This window comes from Bufo gargarizans, chromosome 2 (genome assembly GCF_014858855.1).
Source record: "Bufo gargarizans isolate SCDJY-AF-19 chromosome 2, ASM1485885v1, whole genome shotgun sequence".
In the NCBI taxonomy this organism is placed as follows: domain Eukaryota; kingdom Metazoa; phylum Chordata; class Amphibia; order Anura; family Bufonidae; genus Bufo; species Bufo gargarizans.
This window is the reverse complement of record NC_058081.1, coordinates 166791866-166811646: the sequence shown is the minus strand read 5'-3', so window position 1 is coordinate 166811646 and position 19781 is coordinate 166791866.

The window sequence follows — 19781 nt, the reverse complement described above, 5'->3', positions numbered from 1 at the left end:
CAACCGCTTTCCCCAGGATTTCACAAAGGTTACTCTCAAATGATTGTAATGGGTTGAACGTTAGTTTTTTATAACATTCTTTCTCCCTCAGTTGTCTATAGGCTTCTCGTTCATATAAGCTGTGGGGCCATATAACAATATTGCCCCCCTTATCAGAGGGTTTGAATACCACATCCTTTAGTCTCCCAAGGGTCTTCAAACTCTGCCGTTGTGCTCCTGACAAATTGTCTTTTGGAGTAAATACCGCCATGTTTTCAAATTCTTTGGAGACAAGTTTTACAAATAAATCAACTGCAGGGCATAATGACAGTGGAGGAAATTTTTTAGACTTACATTTTATGGAAACCGGAATTTCCTCCAAGGTATGTGACTCGTCTTCTCCTGCTAATTCCTCCAATGTTTGTACTGCCTGTAGCTCTTCCACAGTGGAAAGAGACCCAGGATCGCCCTCTTTATGATGCCATCTCTTAAAAAGGAGGGAGCGGGCGAAAAGATGTAAATCCTTTACTGCTGTAAATGAATCGAAATGCGCACAGGGAGAGAATGTTAAACCCTTCTCCAGCAGTGATACATCTGCTGGTGTCAAGATATAATCCGATAAATTAATTACCTTTAGCCCGTCACGATCGCTATTATTCCTTCTATCTCCAAAGGGCCTCCTCTTTCCATTTGAGGTTGATCCGGGTGGTATCTTTCTTTTCTGTGTGGTACCAGATCTAGTCAGTCTTCCATCTGACTCCTGGTTATCGGAGATTGATGACAAGGACAATGTTGACGATGTCCGATTCCAGGGGGTATAATTCCCTCTTCTCTGCTGGTGTGTATTCTTCCGTCTCCATTTATATACATGTTTCTGTTGGAAGTCCTCACAGTCTCTGGTGAATTTCCTTGATTTCACTTCTTGAATTTCTTTTTCCCATTTTTCGAAATTTTTGTTCAACATGCCCTCAAATATCACCAGGGATTCTTTACTACATTCTTGTTTCAAGGTAACCTGTAGCTTCTCAATATCTGTATCCAGTGAAGTGAGAGTCTGGCTATTGTGTTTCACTACCAGATTCATTAACTTCCTTGCTGATTCCGTACATATTTCTTCCCAGCTAGATAGAAAACTTTCACTGTCAATATCAAAGGATGGTGTCACCTGTATACGTAGGCCACGTGGTATCAAATCCATCTGAAGGTACCTCTCCAGGAATGCTTTATTCCACCATGTTTTTGTCCTTCTATGGAAGAGGTTCATCAGGGTTGATTGCATCTCCTTCACATTTACTGGGTCTCCACACCCAACACCCGCACCCTTGTCTTTAAAAATACATTCCAAGGATGTAAGCCAGGATTGCTCCCTGGCCCTATAATCCATTGTACTGGTTGCGGTTAAATCTGTAACAAAACAGAATATAAATACAACATCCGATATCCACCTCAACCGAGGGATGATTACTCTATCCAAGTAATTGACTAAGCCTATGGCAGCTATCATATATATATAGAACCTACACAGAGAATTGCCAGACCGCTTATGCTATTCAAAATCTTTATTACAAAAAATCACAAATATTTGCATGATTAAACATAAAAACAATACAGTGCAGGAGATAAAAACGACATCACTGGAGGAGATCTACAGCGGATCTAAGTCCATAAGTATTCAACATGATTTTCACTTTTTTAAAGTGCATGTGCAGCAGAATGACAAATAAATGTATAATAAATATTAAGTAAGTCTTTGGACATTTACCCATGCTGTTTCTCCTCCAGGATGGCGCCAACCCCAACGCGCGTTTCGGCGTACCTTCGTCTGGGGGTAGCGTCATCACTGGAGGACCCGGTTTATATACAGATACTGTCCAATCAATACGCACCATCCATTGCTGGTTTAGCCGCATCATTGCGATCGCGCCGAAAAACACGCCCTTACATTGAGCGCCGGCGCTCAAGGAAACCATGTGATTCCGGCCGGTCACATGACCTTGTCGCAATCACATGGTATGGACGAGTCACGTGGCCGCGCACAGCCGTCGCGATCACGTGACGTCATCCTGCATCCGCATTTGAGTCGCACGAATATGATCACATGAATATATTTAATATGCAGCATTCTAGATATGCAAAAGATGTTGCGATTTCTGGAAACAAAAGATAAAGAGAGATAGACAGGTGGCGTATTGATTGGACAGTATCTGTATATAAACCGGGTCCTCCAGTGATGACGCTACCCCCAGACGAAGGTACGCCGAAACGCGCGTTGGGGTTGGCGCCATCCTGGAGGAGAAACAGCATGGGTAAATGTCCAAAGACTTACTTAATATTTATTATACATTTATTTGTCATTCTGCTGCACATGCACTTTAAAAAAGTGAAAATCATGTTGAATACTTATGGACTTAGATCCGCTGTAGATCTCCTTCAGTGATGTCGTTTTTATCTCCTGCACTGTATTGTTTTTATGTTTAATCATGCAAATATTTGTGATTTTTTGTAATAAAGATTTTGAATAGCATAAGCGGTCTGGCAATTCTCTGTGTAGGTTCTATAGAATGGAAGTATGTAAAGGCTATTTCTCATACGGCCTGAACCAGACTAGGCCTCAATTAAAGATTTCTTTGCCCCAAATCTTTGTATTTCAAATGCCTGAATCAAACCCCTGTATGTTGAGGGTGTATCTCACAGGGCCTGAACCAGTGTAGGCCTAAATTAAATATTTCTTTGCACAAAATGGCTGTATTTTAAATTGCTGTATTTCAAATGCCTGAATCAAACCCCTGTATGTAGAGGGTGTATCTCACACGGTCTCAACCAGTATAGGCCTGAATTCAATATTGGTGCACCAAATGGCGGCATTTAAAATCTCTGATTGTAACCCAAATATATTAAGGGTGTATCTCACAATGACATCTGCATCAAAGCTGCCAGCTACATTTTTTGTGCACGAGTGTTTGTTTAACAACTGAATTTGACAGCAGTATATAAGCCTGTAATTTCACACGTGCTGATGCTGCAAGTCCTGAAAATAGTGTTTTTTGCCAAAAAAGTGTGATATATTAAACTTGAATTTAACACTTGCAGATAATGAAAATAATGTTTTTTTGACAAAAAAAAGTGTGTTTTTCAAACCCCAGAAAATGATGGGTGTATTTCTAGCTTAAATTGCACACTGACTAATCCAGATGTTGCAGATTGCCCAAAAAGTGTTTTTTTGTAACATAATATGAAAGCTGTATATATTAAACTTGAATTTAACACTTGCAGATCAGGAAAATACATTTTTTTGCCAAATTGCACACTGACTAATCAAGATGGTAGTTTGCCAAACAAATTGTGATTTGCAATGTCTCAAAAGCTCAGATGCAGTGCTGGTGCACTGAGCTTGCATAAAAAGGCCGCCGCCGCCGCCGCCCACCTAACTAACAGAATTGCCATTAGTAGGCATGGCTGTGATGGCTTCTAAGGTCAGACAGTTAACTGCTTGTTGATTGGCTGCTCTTCAGCCTTTCAAAAAGCGTCAAGAAAGCGCCGAACCCCGAACCCGAACTTTTACTGAAAACCAGTTCAGTTCGGTACGAACCCGAACTTTACATTTTGGGTTCGCTCAACCCTACTAATAACCGCTTCAATTATGGAAGCGGTCAGTAGGATGCAGGAGGCATCAGAAGCGTTGAGGGAAGCGCTACACCAACTCTAATCACCCTCCCTGGCCTTCTTCCAGGTGCTGCACTGTGTCCTGACTGCGCAAAGTATGAGAATGCAGTTCAAAGGTGTGCACTATGACCTAACACTGTATGACTTCAGGGCACAGTGCAGTGTGAGCCGGAAGAAGAGCAGGGAGTGGTGAGTGCTGGATCTGCAGAGTGTCAATGCCGTCCGGCGCAATCAAGGTAAGTTTAAATTTTTGAGGTGTGATCGGAGTCTGATCTGAGGTCTGAGGTCTGATGGAGGTCTGATCTGAGGCTGATAGGGGTCTTATCTGAGGCTCATGAGGGTCTGACCTGTGGATCATGGGGGTCTGACCTGTGGATCATGGGGGTCTGATCCGAGGCTCATAGGGGTCTGATCTGAGGATCAGGGGGTCTGATCTAAGGCTTATGCAGCTTGGGGGGTCTGCTCTGAGGATGATGGAGCCTGGGGGGGGGGGTCTGATCTGAGGCAGATGGAGATTGGAGATTGGGTGTCTGATGAAGGTCTGATTGGGGGGTCTGACCTGAGGTCTGATGAAAAGTATTTTTTTCTTATTTTCCTTCTCTAAATCCTAGCTGAGTCTTATAGTCCATTGCATTTATTGTCCAAAAATATGGTACTTCATAGGCTATTCAGAGGTAATCTGCAATAAAAACATACTATATACAGCATATAGATGCCTTTGATCCTCCAAAATGCTAATAATTTTGATTTGCTGAAAATCTTTAACCTTGCAAATTAATTCTGCTACCTCTTTCCCTAGAACCACACTGGCGTAATAGTAATATCTGAATAGAAAATGTCCTTAGTAATGTGGAATGTACAGGAAAGGGTGTGTTCCTATACTGAATAATGTTGTTAAAATCGAATTTATTTTAAGACTATAAAAAAAAAACTATACAAATCTGATATACATGAAAACTCTATGAAATGCTCCAAGCTGTGTTCTAATCAGCACTTCACTAGGGTAATTACTTCAAGATGCCTTATTATCTCCAACAAGAGTTCTTGTCAGTAATCTGTCCTACATCACACAGTAAGTCTACTTCAGCATATTAAAGTAATCAAGGGTCTATTTTATTTGCCAACAAGTAATGAAGGTCACAGTGAAGTCTTCATATGCTAGAGGTAGTTCTCAGAATGTAAATATGTAATCTCTGACCCTTCAACATGTAGATGTTGGAAGATATTTTAAAAATCTGGACCCAAAAAATATCAGTACTGTTGATTTATTTGCAATCCTGAAGAATAAAGGCAAAACTCAGGGCATGAATGCTACTCATGTGAGAGGTTTGTATTCAGAATGCTAAGGACAAGAGGCTTGTTTCTGGGTATGGTGGAAAATGACAAAAGGGAGAACATTTGGGTCAAATATTGAGTATTAATTAATTTAAATTTGCAGAAAAGCATTATAAAAGTTAAACTGTATGCCTCCCTGGTGAAAAGTTTAATTTTTATGTACAAAATGAATCAATAGTCCAGGTATGGTTGGTTCTAAGACTATAGATCGCTGAGTTGTTATCTAAATATCATTGCTAAGGGCCCTTTCACACTGGTCAAGGATTGGGACAATTATTGGGAAAGAACATTCATGTATAAAACTTGTTTCACATAACTGGCCAGTGTAAATAAGCTGTGCCTGTCAGCGCAAGCAAAATACTGATTTAGTTGAGTTATTGCTTTTTTTATGCGGCACCTAAAGTCAATGTTTGCAAGCAGCACATGGAGTAAACAGGGAAAGTGCTCACGGACAATATGTAAACTGAATGAAAGGTCCTTTAAATGAGTACCAATCAACTTGTTTCTAATTGATTGACTCTTGATTGATTGGCCCAAATAACAAGAATCCTAAGGCACAGTGCTTGACAATGTTCCTTCACACATTGCTACCCCCACTTTTCCATCTAACCCTTGATGAAACTTGAATTGCAGTGCTACATGTATAGAAAAATGTGACCATTACTTCCTAGTTGCAAATGGGAGCAGCGTTAAGCCAGATATCTTTATGCCATGCCTTGTGCTAGACAGACATCTTTGTTCCGAGGTGATCTCTAATTAATGGAGATCAGCAAATGAAGTTCTGTCAAAGAGGTGCTAGATCCTCTATCTGAAATTTCTGGTTTCCTTATCAGCTGATGTTCCTGGAAGGGAGAAGGTGGAAGTATAGAGACATTGCTAACAGGCCACCCCACACAAACAACAGTACCATCAAACTGACCCACATAAGCAATGCCAGCAGAGTACTCTCATTGAGCAATACCGGCAGCAATTTAGCATCAAAATAAAAGCAACAGAATGCTCCCTCACAGTGTCAACAGTCTTTCTATTATCTCAGTGATAGAATTAAAGGGGTTTGGCCAATTTATTACTATGGCCGGTGATGGGGGGGTTCTGTACATCAGACGCTTCCATTCACTTACACTGGGGATGGACTGCACCTGTGCTAGTTTCCCTGTGTGTCCCCGATGTAAGTGAAAGAAGGCAGCTGATAAACGGAATTCTTCATGAGGGGTTCCTCAGGGGACCTGCACTAAAACATGAATTATTCACATTAAAGGGGTTGTCTGGGCTTTTACTATTGTTGACCTATCCTCAGGATAGGTCATCAATATCATATGGGCGGGGGTCCGAGGTCCATGTAGCGGTAATTGGAGCGCTGCTCTTACATTGCTCACTGTTCCCTGGTCCTCTTCTCGGGCAGCCCGGTGCTATACTGTGTCTGTACTGATGGAGGATGTGGCATGCCTATTGTGTAGGTGCTGTTGTGGAAATTTTATTAGGATGTGTATTTAATATATTGTGTATTGTCATCATGTCTCTCAGTGTCAGGGTAAACCATTGGAGTGGATATCTTCCCGTGTATGTCTTGTCACAGCTGCTGGGCGCAGGGGTCTCCGTCAGCAAATGGTCCATATGCTACGCGCTGGGCTGTGGGCCGGGGGAGACTGATGTGTTCAGCAGAGCAGTGTTTTGTTGGCTCATGTATGGACGCCGGCTAGGGCTCCCACGCAAGACGCGGATTTATTGGCTTGGCGTGGATGCATTTGTTAAGAGAACAATATAACGAAAGGAACGTGCGTTTGTTGTCTCTAGGGCGCCTGATCAGCCGCTGGAGATAATGACGCTGTACTGTAAATAAACATGCATGAGGATCATAGTAACTTTATCTGGCATTGATCATTGAGCAAGGCTGGATAAAGTTTGCTCCAGTGGAAATGGGAGATTATTGTATACATGTGTTTGTTAGCTGGCTATGTTATGCTAAATGATGGTGTCTTGTCTTCCTATGTCATCACTTCCTGTATGTCATCACTTCCTGCATCCTTGTGTTGGGCCAGCCCCTTTTACACCTGTTGTTGGTAAATAAAAGTGAACCGACTGAGTAGGGCAGGGGGATGCTCAGCAGAATTCAATCAAGATGGTAGCACCTGGGTCTTTCTCTAACTGCGGCTGATGGAGAATGGATTTACCTTTTTCCTTACACAAACTTGGATGCGAGCTGATTACAACTATTAATTTTTATACAACAGTGCGCACTATGACCTCACACTTGGTGGGAGTTATAGGGTCATCATGGTTTAAGTTGGGTCGCAACTGGGGTCTTTTTTTGCTGCCTTAAAAAAATATTACAAATAAATCACTTTATTAAAGAAAATACTTAAAGCATAGTAATGTGGTTTGTCCATCCCCATTTCATGGCTATTAGGCTGGGCAGGGTGCACTGAGATATCGTAGGTAACAAGTGTATGTGTTCCTGCAGGTCATTACACATACATGTGAGATTTCTAGCATGTACGTGTCACACAAAACAGCAGAAATCTCAAACCAGAGATTAAGTGTAGATACCTTAAGCAAATTTTTGTACATTTCAATGATTGTTTGGTGACACATCACTGTACAAAAAATTGCTTACTGTATCTACTCTTAAAGTGGTTGTGCAACTTTAGCAAATAGCCTTTATTATGTAGAGAAAGTTAATACAAGGCACTTACTAATGTATTGTGATTGTCCATATTGTCCGTTCTGATACACGTCAAAAATGTGCACAAAGAGCTTCTATGTTTTCATTTATAGTAGGTATAAAACCACTTTAATTTAGAATGATCCGCATTTCTCAGTTCTATTGTTTGCATGTGAAATGTTGTGCAGCCATGCCTTTATTAGTTCTCTGTATGCTTGCTTTATGGATATGCACCTGTGACCATAAATATGCTAGTCTAATTTTTCTTGTAGCTGATTCATTTTCCCATCACATTATAAAATGCTCATTTCCATGGTTACAACCACCCTGAAATCCATCAGTGGTGTCCGTGCTTACACACTATAGAAAAAAGCAGTGGGTTATGTGAGCTCCCATGGTCCCAGCCACAAGAGAGACTGGAGCTTTTTTCTATAGTCTGTGGTCATAACTAGAGATGAGCGAATTGAAGTTGATGAAGTGGAATTAGATCCGTATTTTAGGAAAAATTTGATTTGAACCAAATCTGAATTTCCTCGCACTTTGTGGTATCGAATCGCATTTTTTCCTAAAATGGCTGCTGCACGTGTTAGGACATGGAGCAAGGAACTCTGGGAATGAGGTATCACCCACAATGCTGTGCATGCAGCTAATCAGCAGCCAGCCCTGTGATGTTCCAGCCCTATAAATAGCCTCAGCCATCTTGGATTCTGCCATTCACCAGTGTACTTAGTGCAGGGAGAAACGTCAGCAGGCGGTAGGGACAGTGGTATAAAGGACTTTAAAACTTTTATTTTACTGTATAGAAGTTCTGGGAAAGGATAGGGAGGAATCATTCCACAGTATTAAAGCAGAACAGAGTTCAGTAGGGGATTTTAAAGGGTGAGTAATAAGAACAATCCTATTACACTTTGCTTCACTGACTGGGGAACCAAATTGCCATTACACAGCTCTGCAATTCCAGCAAACCTGTCTTGTTATTGGGGTGCAAGTTCTGTTTGATACAGCCATTAACAGAGTTTTTTACAAGGAAATATTTCTATATCTTATTTGCCCTTGTGCGGTGCAGTTATATGTTCTAAAGCATTTTTTAGCTTGTAAAAAAGGGCATATTAGCCGTTCTGTGGTGAAGTGAGAAAATTACAGCCCTTTTTAGCGTGTATTAGTGGCAAAAAAATTATATTATTTGCTGTTCAGCGGTGCAGTTATATGTTCTAAAGCCCTTTTTGGTGTGTATTATTGGCCAAAAAATATATATTATTTGCTGCTCTGCGGGGCAGTTTTATGTTCTAAAGCCTTTTGTGGCGTGTATAAGTTGAAAAAAGTAAGGGCCTATTTGCCGTTCAGCGGTGCAGTTATAAGTCCTAAAGCCTTTTGTGGCGTGTATAAGTGAAAAAAAATAAGGGCCTATTTGCCCCTTCAGCGGTGCAGTTATAAGTCCTAAAGCCTTTTGTGGTGTGTATAAGTGAAAAAAAAGTAAGGGCCTCTTTGCCATTCAGCGGTGCAGTTATATGTTCTAAAGCATTTTGTGGTGTGTATAAGTGGAAAAAAGTAAGGGCTTATTTGCCATTCAGTGGTACAGTTATATGCTCTAAAGCCCTTTTTGACATGTATTAGTGGCAAAAAAATATATATTATTTTCCATTCTGCAGTGCAGTTATATGTTCTAAAGCATTTTGTGGTGTGTATAAGTGGAAAAAAGTAAGGGCCTATTTGCCATTCAGCGGTGCAGTTATATGTTCTAGAGCCCTTTTTGCCATGTATTAGTGGCAAAAAAAATAAATTATTTGCCGTTCTGCAGTGCAGTTATATGTTCTAAAGCCTTTTGTGTCATGTATAAGTGGAAAGAAATAAGGGCCTATTTGCCCTTCAGCAGTGCAGTTATAAGTTCTAAAGCCTTTTGTAGCATGTATAAGTGGAAAAAAGTAAGGGCCTATTTGCCGTTTAGTGGTGCATTTATATGTTCTAAAGCCCATTTGGCGTGTATCAGTGGTAAAAAAATATATATATTTGCCATTCAGTGGTGCAGTTATATATTCTAAAGCCCTTTTATGCGTGTATTAGTGGCAAAAAATAATAATATTTGCCGTTCATTGGTGCAGTTGTATGTTCGAAAGTCCTTTTTGGCATGTATTAGTGGCAAAGAAATATATATTATTTGCTGTTCAATGGTGCAGTTCTATGTTCTAAAGCACGGGTGTGAAACACAAGGCCCGCGGGCCGAATCCGGCCCGCCAGACCTCGTCATAGCGTAGCAGACAGTGTTTGTCACTCACTGCAGCAGCCGGGCCGGGTGATCAGCTGAGCGCAGCCAGTGCTCCTCCCAAGCCTCCCCGAGTCCCTCCCCTCCCTCCTCTAGTCTACACAGTGAATGATTCCAGGCAGCGCAGCTGCTCACTCACTGTGTTCAGTCTCCGGTCTTTGCTCCTCCTCGCTCCTCCCAGACTAGTCCCTCCCTCCTCCTCTCTGATAAGGAAGTCAGGTCCATACAGGAAGTGACATCAGAGAGAGAGGCAGGGAGGGAGAATTGAAATCATTCTTCTCCTCTCCAGTCCAGCTCCAGCGCCCAAGTAGTGCCCAGCCCAGTGCCCACTGTGCCCTGCCTGCAGACAGTGCAGCAGTGTTTTTTCTAAAAAGGTATAAATATAAAACATTTGAAGTGTATTGTAACAGTGTCACCCCACTAAAGTCTTTTATATTTTTTTTTGGCTACTTATAATCCTTAACTGCGATTTATCAATACATAATGTTATATATCATTTTGGTTCAGTAGATTCTCCTAAAAACATACCCGTATTTTTCGCCGTATAAGACGCACTTTTTCCCCCCCAAAAGTGGGGGGGAAATAGCAGTGCGTCTTATACGGCGAATGCAGCTTATTTTGCGATTTGCAAATTTTCGTGCGAATTTCCGCTGCGATTTTTTTGCGCGAATTTTTTGCGCAAATTATTTTGCGATTTTCAATGATACACCCGCCGCGATGCCGCGCGGCGGGTGTATCAGCTGTGAGGGAGGAGGGGCTAGGGGCCGGCGTCTGCTTTTATAATGACAGCGGGGCCCGTGCAGTGACTATTCTACTACACGGGCCCCGCTCACTGTATAATCGTATGTCTAATAGTAAATAGTTATGTACATAATCGCATAATGAGCGGAGTACTTACAACTACAAACGCTCGCCGAGAGGAGGGAGGAGGCAGGCTGGGAGGACGGGCGCTGGCAGTGTGTGAGTCATACGTCACGCGCCTGCGCCGCTCACTTTATGAATGAAGCAGGCAGCGTGGGCGCATGACGTATGACTCACGCTGCCAGCGCCTGTCCTCCCGGCCTGCCTCCTGCCTCCTCCCTCCACTCGGCGAGCGATTGTAGTTGTAAGTACCGGTAATACACAGCGCTCCTTATGCGATTATATACATACGGTAACCATTAACTATTAGAGATACGATTATACAGTGAGCGGGGCCTGTGTAGTAGAATACAGTCACTGCACAGGCCCCGCTGTCATTATAAAAGCAGATGCCGGCCCCCGGCCCTTTGAGGGTGACCAAACTGCTGATGCGGCCCCCGATGAATTTGAGTTTGACACCCCTGTTCTAAAGCCTTTTGTAGCGTGTATACGTGGAAAAAAGTAACAACCTATTTGCCGTTCAACGGTGCAGTTATATGTTCTAAAGCCTTCTTTGGAGTGTATTAGTGGCAAAATAAAAATATATTCGCTGTTCAGCTTTGCACTTATATGTTGAAAAGCCTTTTGTGTAGTGTAAAAATGGAAAAAAATTAGAGCCTAATTGCTGTTCAGCTATATATCCTATAGCCCTGTTTGCCGTGTATTAGTGGAAAAAAATATATATATTCACCATTAAGTGTTGCACTTATATGTTGAAAAGCCTTTTGCGTAGTGTAAAAGTGGAAAAAAAATTAGGGCCTAATTGCCGTTCAGCAGTGCAGTTATACACTCACCTAAAGAATTATTAGGAACACCTGTTCTATTTCTCATTTAATGCGATTATCTAGTCAACCAATCACATGGCAGTTGCTTCAATGCATGTAGGGTTGTGGTCCTGGTCAAGACAATCTCCTGAACTCCAAACTGAATGTCAGAATGGGAAAGAAAGGTGATTTAAGCAATTTTGAGCGTGGCACGGTTGTTGGTGCCAGACGGGCCGGTCTGAGTATTTCACAATCTGCTCAGATACTGGGATTTTCATGCACAACCATTTCTAGGGTTTACAAAGAATGGTGTGAAAAGGGAAAAACATCCAGTATGCGGCAGTCCTGTGGGCAAAAATGCCTTGTTGATGCTAGAGGTCAGAGGAGAATGGGCCGACTGATTCAAGCTGATAGAAGAGCAACGTTGACTAAAATAACCACTCGTTACAACTGAGGTATGCAGCAAAGCATTTGTGAAGCCACAACACGCACAACCTTGAGGCGGATGGGCTACAACAGCAGAAGACCCCACCGGGTACCACTCATCTCCACTACAAATAGGAAAAAGAGGCTACAATTTAGGCTGGAAAAATGTTGCCTGGTCTGATGAGTCTCGATTTCTGTTGAGACATTCAAATGGTAGAGTCTGAATTTGGCGTAAACAGAATGAGAACATGTATCCATCATGCCTTGTTACCACTGTGCAGGCTGGTGGTGGTGGTGGTGTAATGATGTGGAGGATGTTTAAATGGCCATCGTTTAAATGCCACGGGCTACATGAGCATTGTTTCTGACCATGTCCATCCCTTCATGACCACCATGTACCCATCCTCTGATGGCTACTTCCAGCAGGATAATGCACCATGTCACAAAGCTCGAATAATTTAAAATTGGTTTCTTGAACATGACAATGAGTCACTGTACTAAAATGGCCTCCACAGTCACCAGATCTCAACCCAATAGAGCATCTTTGGGATGTGGTGGAACGGGAGCTTCGTGCCCTGGATGTGCATCCCTCAAATCTCCATCAACTGCAAGATGCTATCCTATCAATATGGGCCAACATTTCTAAAGAATGCTATCAGCACCTTGTTGAATCAATGCCATGTAGAATTAAGGCAGTTCTGAAGGCAAAAGGGGGTCCAACACCGTATTAGTATGGTGTTCCTAATAATTCTTTAGGTGAGTGTATATTCTAATGCCCTTTTTCCCTTTATTAGTGGCAAAAGAAAATTTTTATTTTTATTTATTTATTTGATCTAACAGTATGTCAGACAGGAGTGCCAGGCCCTGTACAGGGGAGTGGCAGAGGCCTTAATGTTTCTGGCGCAGGCACAGGTCACAGCAGAGTAAGGTGGCTTGGCAGCAAGAGTCGCAGCAAGAAGCCTGAGCTCCCGTTGTCATCTAGCGGTCGTGTCTTGACCAGCAACCCAGCTGTTCTTGAATGGTTGATTTGGTCATCCACTTTGTCCCAAGTGACATCAGACACCCCCAGCCAAGAGTTGATGGGTTTGTCAGACACAATCCTTAGTTGGCATAGCCTGGGAGCAGGCCCTGTGCACTCACCTGTCCTCAACCTGCCTCTGTCCTTTTCTGTTCTCTCAGCCAGAAAAGTATTATATGCTGTGGACTGAAAGTCAAGTGAATTAGGGGCTTCATCATCAGGAGAAGAGGGTGGCAGCTTGCCCGTGAGGCAGAGGCAGAGCCGGCAAGTTGCTAGCGTGGCCGGGAGTCAGCAGGGTGGCAGCAGTGGGAGGTCGGGAGCCAAACGTGCCAAAGCTAGACCACCAGCTTCGCAGAAGCCTACCTTCTCGGAAAGTAGTGGAGCAGGGGTTCACGGAAGCAGGGCAGTAGCAGTCAGTGTGGAGTGTTGGGGTAAAATCACCTACTCGGCAATGTGACAGTTTTTTGTTAAGCCGCCAGAGGAGGTGAACAAGGCTTTTTATATAATCTGTGGGCAGAAGGTGAAGCATGGCCAGGGTGCCCGTGGTGCTGTGTCAACATATGCAGCGTCACCATAAAGGTGCCTGGGAGAACCGTGGCTCTGATGGGGTGGTCCAGCCTGCCGCAGCAACCGCTGCATCACCCAGTGGCACGCACCCAATTTAAGGCAGTCAAGGCTCCATCACTTCAGCCAAAGGGAGCTGTCTGTCCTTCCCATCATCTGCTGGTCCTGATGCTCCTGCTCCTCCTCCTACTCCTCGTCAGTCATTCCATCAGCAATTGATCACCGAAGCGATTGCCAAGAGACAACACTCATTCAATGGCGTAGAAGCTGAATGTGCTCCTGGCCAAGTTGCTGGTGCTGCAGTCCCTCCCTTTCAGAGAACTGATGGCTTGTGCCTAGCTGTCATTTCTTTTCGAAAAAAGCGGTACCAGCCCTGCACAAATATGTAGAACAGAAGGTGGGCCAGTTCTTGAGCCTGTCAGTGCCTGCCAAAATGCACGGCAACGTCGACGTGTGGAGCTGTAACTACGGTCAGGGACAATACATGTCTTTTATGGCCCACTGGGTGAATGTGGTTCCTGCACAGCCACACCAGCAACTTGGCCAGGTGCCGCCACTTCTGCCTCCATGTTTTCACGTTGTTGGTCCTGCAACAATGTCCGTCTCTGCCTCCTCATCCTTCACCATGTCCTCCACTGCAGGGACAATTCAGTGACCCTCCAGCATACCACATGTGCAGGGCACGGCAGTGTCACCCTGTTTTGTACCTCATTTGCCTGGGTGAACAGAGTCACTCAGGAGAGGAAGTTCTCTGTGTCCTTCATTAAGAAATCAAATCCTGTGCTCTCCGCGACAGCTCAAAATTGGAACCATGGTTACTGACGGGAAGAACATGGTGTCGCCGCTGCGTCAAAGAGGTCTGAGCCATGCACCCTGCATGGCAGATGTGTTCAATCTGGTTGCCAATCTGTTCCTGAAGTCTTCCACCCATCTGCAAGACATCCTAAAAATATATACATACATACATAATGCACCAATCACTAATAAGTAGTCAGACCTGTTAAAATGTGAAGTTGCACGTATTGTGCCCAAATATTTGCATAATTAGTGCCGATTTCGCAATTGCAAATATATTGGAGCACTCTATCTGCATATAAAGCTATTGAAATGTTCTGTCATGCCAACCATTTTCTCTTGTCTCAGGAAATTTCTAGCAGCTTAAAAAGTGTAGCTACAGTATAGTGACCCACGCCTATATTTAGCGCACATTATGCGAATGTTACATTGACGATTTTCCGCGATCAAGAATTCGAGAATATATGACAAATATTTGCAAACAATCGCGAATTCGAATATTGCCCCTGCCGCTCATCACTACTCACCAGCAGCAGCTAGACTAGGAGCAGGACCTGAACCAGCAGGTGGTGGCATACTTGGACAGCACCCTGTGACCCCACATTGAAGATCCGGTGCAGCTAAACTGGATTTGTAACAGCAACTGGCAGAGTTTGCCCTGGAAAAGCTGTCCTGCCCGGCCAGTAGTGTGGCATCAGAGCGGGTGTTTAGTGCGGCGGGGGGCCATAGTTACCCCAAGAAGAACTCGTCTGTCCACCTAAAATGTGGAAAAAACGGACCTTTGTCAAGATGAATCATGCGTGGATCAGCCAGGATTTCCACCCACCAATTCCTGATGCATCAGACTAGATCGTCCATGGTGCCACGCAAACACTGACAAAAGAGACCAGTTTCTTCTGGCTACCTGTCTCAGCTACTATTCTGATGCTGCCACCTGCCTGATGCTACACATCTGATGCCAAGTGCTCCTTCTTTCACCCACCATCTTTATCTGGTACTGGTATTGCCACCCACCTCCCCATTCTGTCAACGGCTCACTCTATGGTCTCCTGATGCTGCTGCCACCTCACCACTCAGGTCTCCTGATTCTGCTGCTGCCACCTCCATCCTGTCATTGTGCCACCCTGTGGCCTCCTCCTGATTCTGCTGCTGCCGCCACCTCCACGCTCTGTCATTGTGCTACTCTGTGGCCTCCTGATGCTGCCACCTCCACACTGTCATTGTGCCACTCTGTGGCCTCCTCCTGATGCTGCTGCCACCTCCACACTATCATTGTGCCACTCTGTGGCCCCCTCCTTATGCTGCTGCCACCTTCAGACTCTCATTGGGCCACTCTGTGGTCTCCTCATGCTTTTCCCACCCTCTGCACTTCATGACTGGGCCACTATTTTGCCTTTCAGCCTGGCTGACATCATTATTTATTTGACCCTTCTTCTGATGTGTCAGAAGGAAGGAAAAATGAGACGCACAACGGATCCTGTCTATGTAACAGCTGCAAGGCCTACATGACATGGTCCCTGGTAGCCAAAAGAAGGAGTGGGTACAAAACACAGAAGACAAATATTCCATTCACATGTCATCTCTGTTTTGGATCCACTCCTGTTATTTTTGGCTTTAGCAATACTGATGGATTACTGACCAAATGCTGAGTGAAGGCCTATGCTCCACAGACAGGATCAGTTTTTTGGAGGTTATTGTTCTGACCGATCAGAGGAAGGGCAAAATAATCAGGGACGTCAACACAAACTTACTGCTGACATCCACTCGACTCTGTTGGGGGGGGGGGGCTCTACTTGTATAAGCGTTTAATAGAACAGATTCTGTAGAAATCTATGTGGAATTTGTGAATTTGTGTAAAAGGAGTGCGCTCTTTCACACTATAGTAGGATTTTGGGCCTCTGCACGGTTCTTTATACCTGCCACCAACAATAACCTGTAATGCTAAGTTCATACTTGAGTTATTTGGTCAGTTTTTGCCCCGTAACTGCCCAAATAAGTAAAGTGTGCAGTGATTCTAAGTGCGACGCCTGTCATCTACATGTCATACTGACTTACAGCATTGTTTCACTACCACAGCAGACTCCCAATGCGTGTTACTGCAATGCACAGTGTTCTACACCACTATAAAGACTCTCTGCAGCCAGGAAATAGCCGTTTTTTATGCGATTCACCACAAATAAATTCTGATCAAACCAATCCAAATTTATTGAACCAATCCGAATTTATTCGGATCAAACCAAATTTTTGGGGAAATTTGACTGTTGCGGTCAGTGATTGGGAAGCAGATGCCCCTGGCCAAGGATATCTCTGCACATAAAGGTCTAGATCAAATGAAGAAAAAATCTTAACTCAGTGTAGACGTCACCTGAGAGTCACTGGATTTACATTTGTTATGCACATGACAGCTTCTTTTAAAATGTGTTTACATCTCTTTAGTAGAAAGTAAGGAAACCTTAAATTGATGGGGGGGAGGGGGTTGCAATTTGTCTACTCCTTGTTCCGGCCCTCCTATATAGCCTCATTTCAGTGTATAAAAGGATGCTGATATGGTCCAGGCTCTGGACTCCAGAGAGGTTCAGTTGTTCATGGTAGACCCAAAAAAGCATGTGCCCACGAGAAATGGCCATTGCTATTTTCTCCTACTCTTTTGTAATGGCATTTTTAGGATGAGTGTCACTACATTGGTTCTTCTTCAGTACTAAGCTCAATTGTTGTTCCTACCTAACTCTAGAAATGATATGATCTATGGAGATGACTACTGACCGCTTGTTAGTGCTTTGAATTTTGTAAACTGCTCAACTGACCCTGTAAAAGTGAACACAATGCAAATGCAAAATAGGATATATCAACTAATACTATATTCATTAACTGAATATGTGACACTTATCAAATATATTTTGATCAAAATCATTTGTGCCCATCCACCATGGCATGGTGATCTCTTTCTAGATGGGAACATACTCTACATCATTGGTCCCCAACCTTTTTTGCACCAAGGACCATTTTCATGCAAGACCATTTTCCCAGGGACCGGGTGGCGGGTGGAAGGGGGCGGTGTTCTGGGGCAGGGCTTAGGGGGTGGGGGGGCTTAGGGGGAGCTAGTCGGCGCTGACTGACTCACACGCATAACAAGTTTAGAGTAGAACAATAAGAAAAAAATATTTTTCATTACACCTTCGGTCAGACAAGCAATCAGACCCCCAATGTTAATCAGACCTCAGATCAGACTCCCAATGCCTCAGATCAACCCCCCAACTTTTAGCCATCTATCAGCCCCCATGTCAGCCATCAGCCCTTATATCAGCTATCAGCCCCTTATGTCAGCCATATGTCAGCCCCCAGCCCTTATGTCAGCCATAAGCCCCACATGTCAGCCATAAGCCCCCACTTAAGCGCCGAGCCCTTATGTCAGCCATAAGCCTCCCATGTCAGCCATAAGCCCCTTATGTCAGCCGTAAGCCCCCATGTCAGCCCACAGCCCCTTATGTCAGCCATAAGCCCCCATGTCAGCCCCCAGCCCTTGTGTCAGCCATCAGGCCCTTATGTCAGCCATCAGCCATATGTTAGCCCCCAGCCCTTATGCCCCCCATGTCAGCCCCAGCCCTTATGTCCGCCATGAGCCTCCCATGAGCCCCCCATGTCAGCCCTGCACAGCCGTTAGCCGAGCTGAGGACCAGGAAGCGGTGAGTACAGATCCTACACCGCTTCCTGGTCTTCCTGTACTAATGAAGCGCTTCCATAATGGAAGCGCTTCATTAGTACCACGATAAAGACGACACTGATTGTCGCGGCTCGGCTAACAATCTTCCACAGCCCGGTTCTGGGCCGCGGCCCAGCAGTTGGAGACCGCTGCTCTACATGATACCTCTCTCTGTGCCAACAGGCCTAAAATTAATTCAGAGAGAGCAGGCCCCGCATGTACAAGAATTGAAAGAGCAGAATGGGAAGATAGTAGCTTGAATAACAATGTGTTACAGTAGTAGAATCAGCATTTAGACCTTGCAGTGAAGGGGTTGGCCGACAGCAGCAGCAACAACATATGGTTATAATCTCGTTATCTAAGAACAGCAAACTAAAGATTAAGTTGTCTCATGGAAACTGGGTACTTGAAGATAGGAAAAGAATTGCCTGGTCTGAAAAATCTTATAGAATACAATACATGACTACTGACATCACAAGCTCAAATCCAGGTATAATATTTTTTACTCTGCAATTAGTGATGAGCGGCAGGGGCAATATTCGAATTTGCTATATTTCACGAATATTTGGGCGAATATTCATCATAAATTCGCAAATTCGCCATTATTTTCTTGATTGCAAAAAACATTTTTCAAGCTGTTTCCTGATATTGGAGAAAATGGTTGGCACGGCAGAACATTACAATTGTTTTATATGCAGATAGAGTGTTCCAATATATTCCTGATTGCGCAAACCGTCAATTAATGATGTGCATATTTTGGCGCAATACGTGCAACTTCACATTTTAGCAGGTCTGACTACATATTACTGATTGGTGTACTAAGTATTGTTGTGACATCACAACACTATGTCTGTAGCATGTATGTATGGACAGCAGAACTTATCACACTACCTAACACCCTGCAACAGCTACACTATATCAGGATCTAACCTACACTGACTATCTCCCACTAACTATCTGTATTATATATGAGCTAACTAACTATCTAATGTAATGACTCAGAAAAGCACAGAGCACAGCAATGACACTTCTGTCTCTCTCAGAACTGCAAAAATCTGCAGAAAATGGTTGCTGGGGATGTTCTTATATAGTAACGGGTAGGCAACTTTCCTATTGGTTGCTAGGGATGTTGCTAAGCTCTGACAAATACATTGCAGCCTTCTCATTGCCCCATAAGCAAGAAGCAGGGAGTTCAGATGAAAAAAAAATCTAGAATATTCTCAAATATGAATATATAGCACTTGTGATACGGCAAGGGGTTTTGTCTGGGAAGACAGGTATTTTCCTCCCAACATGTGCAGCTGGACTGGTTTCCAGCCAGGTGAGGTCAAATACCAGACTGGAGTTTAAGTGCTGGTCCGGGTTTTGGCAGCACCTGGCTGTCCTTAAATAGGCAGCTGGGCTCAGCAGCTGAGTCTCTGTGTTGGGATCTGAGGTTTTGTGCCAGGGCTGAGACCCATGTGCAGGGGGAACAGGGCCCCTAAAGCCTGCTGTGGACTACTGGAGGCAGAACTGCCAACAAGGTGACTTGTGCAATATGAATTTTCCATTGTGTGTGAATTAACACCAAAGACTGCAAAGTGATGCGTTGTTTTGTGCAACTGCTGCAAGTGTGAATAAACACTGAAGTTTGAATTGAGAACTTGTATTTTGCCTCTGTACTGCGTCCGCTTACCCTATCTAGTAGAGCGATACCCCACACACTATATTCTAAA